Below are 2,249 nucleotides of genomic sequence, written 5' to 3'. Positions count from 1 at the left end.
TAGTTACAAAGAATTTTATAAGTTGGCAACTTAGGTCAGTGATTTAGTTAGGTAAAGATATTGTAGCTTACATGACTTGCTACATGTTTCATGAAATAAGAACAACAAAAGTAAAAGTTCAAAACAAATTCCAGTGACATAAGCACAAGTTTGGTGAGAAAAAGTTGTCTTTAAGAAACTTTTGGTTTATACCATTGTGAAGTTATGTGTTGCATGCTGAGTGGGTTGCGTAACCTTAGTATGATGGGGGAGGTGGGGAATAGATTGGAGAAGGTGTAGAGTAGGGAGGATCATAGACAACAGGGGGATCGGGGAGAGCTATAGACCGGAGAAGGCTCCTCATAGGTGGGTGGTGGGGGAGACTTTTAAATGGGAGAAGGATCCACGACATATGTTGGGGGAGGTGGAGACTTGTAGATGGGTGAGGGCTCATAGTAAGTGGGGGGTGGTGGAGACTTGTAAATAGGAGAGGGCTCGTAGTATGTGGGAGGTGGTGGAGACTTGTAGATGGGCGAGGGATCATAGTATTTGGGGGGAGGGGGAGATTTGTAGATGGGAGAGGGGTCATAGTAAGGTGGTTTGTAAGTGGGCTTGTAGTACACAGGCTTTGGTTTGTAGTAGTAGGGATTAGGCTTGTAGTAGGGCTTGGGCTTGTAGTACACGGGCTTTGGCTTGTAGTAGGCCTTGGGTTTGTAGTAGTAAGAGGGCTTGGGCTTGGGCTTGGGCTTGTAGTAGTAGGGCTTTCGCTTGACGTAGTAGTAGGAAGGTTTAGGTTTGGGCTTGTAGTAGTAGTAGGGCTTGGGGTCATAATGAGTAGGAGGGGAGGAAGAGGGATCCTTGTAGTGGGGCGTTGTGTACTCCTCATCCTTGGCGGGCTCGGAAGAGTAGGAGCCGTCCTTGGGGTTGTAGCTAGCTTGGACGCTAAAGAAGACAGAGGCAACAAGGGCCAGAAGGAGAAGGACAGGATTCCGTAGCGCCATCTTGAGAACGCAAGCGATCAGCAGCTGCCCCCGACCAGCGCTGATCGATGACTGCGAATGGATGTATTTGATCTCTATCATTTATAGTGACCCAGAGCGGGTAATTAGGTGTAGGGCAGAGTGGTGAGGACAGCGTGTTAGAGCAGCTAGCAGGCTCCCATAATGCGAGCACGATGGTGGTGGTAGTGGTGGGCATGAGGAGATGAGAGAGAAACGGCCTAGCTCCTCGCTCGTCTTTCATGGAAAAGTCAAATTTCAACGTCCGCTCGACAGACCTTGAAGGTCTCGGGATATTTTCCTACGACGTTAAAATTCTCTTCTTCTTCCTCTAACTCTCTCTCTCTCTCTTGATAGATGTTAATTAAGTTCAAGACAAATACAAAGCACGCACGAGGACAACGGTTGGCAAACCATATACAATGAGCCACATGGGCAAGTCTGCAAAATTGAAAGCCACAAGAAAAAACATGGTCGATAGATAATAAAAAAATTCTTGGCTATCTCAGAAAGAGAGAGATTGACACTCTCTTTGAAATACATGCATTTCGCATTGATGTACGTCCTGGTTCTGAGGATGCAGGCGATGTTGAGGATGTGGCAAGTCTTGCAGCAAGGATTGCTGCTATTAGAGTTGTTTTACCTACGGCATAACAATCTCGTTGGGATGTAAAGGATGCAGAGGCTCATACATTGATTGCGTTGTCTGTGAAGCACACCATTGTTCCTCACATTCGTTCAGCAAAATCTGCAAAACAGGCTTCGGATATTTCGGCTGGTCTTTATGCAAGGCGCAATGAGGCTAAAATTGCTTTGCTACGTAAGGAGCTAGAGTCAAAGATTATGCATGAGGAAGATGATATGGACACTTTCCTTGTTGGTGTCAAGAATATAGAAAATGAGCAACTTATTTTTGTAGGTGAAGTCATTTCAGACAGTTCCCTTGTGCAGACTGTTCTTGATGCCTTACCGGATTCTTACCAGAGTACTTGGAGACTTATGACCCAAGGAAATCCTGAAGTTGTCAAGTTTGATGCATTATGCACATTGCTGTTGCAAGAGTCACTTTCCAAAAAAAACCAGAACTAGGCAGCGTGCCGTTGAACATGCTTTTATTGCTTCTCATAGAAAGGGTGGTAATAGCAATGCAGCCACTTCTTATGGTTCTGCTGCGAGTGGCAAAAATTCTGTTCCTAATGCTTCTGCTAGCAGCAATTCGTCTGGAAATTTTGGTGATAAGGGAAAAAAGAAGATGCGTTGGTTCCATTGTAA

At 45.4% G+C, this 2,249-nt stretch overlaps 1 pseudogene; it reads right to left on the bottom strand.

Annotated features, from left to right (window-relative positions):
* Positions 1-235: 235 nt before the first annotated feature.
* Positions 236-980, bottom strand: LOC147446245 (uncharacterized; annotated as a pseudogene).
* Positions 981-2,249: the final 1,269 nt, after the last annotated feature.

Source organism: Adiantum capillus-veneris, chromosome 12 (assembly GCF_014529385.1).
Source record: "Adiantum capillus-veneris isolate H3 chromosome 12, ASM1452938v2, whole genome shotgun sequence".
Taxonomy (NCBI): Eukaryota; Viridiplantae; Streptophyta; class Polypodiopsida; order Polypodiales; family Pteridaceae; genus Adiantum; species Adiantum capillus-veneris.
This window is presented reverse-complemented; position numbering and strand designations above follow the sequence as displayed.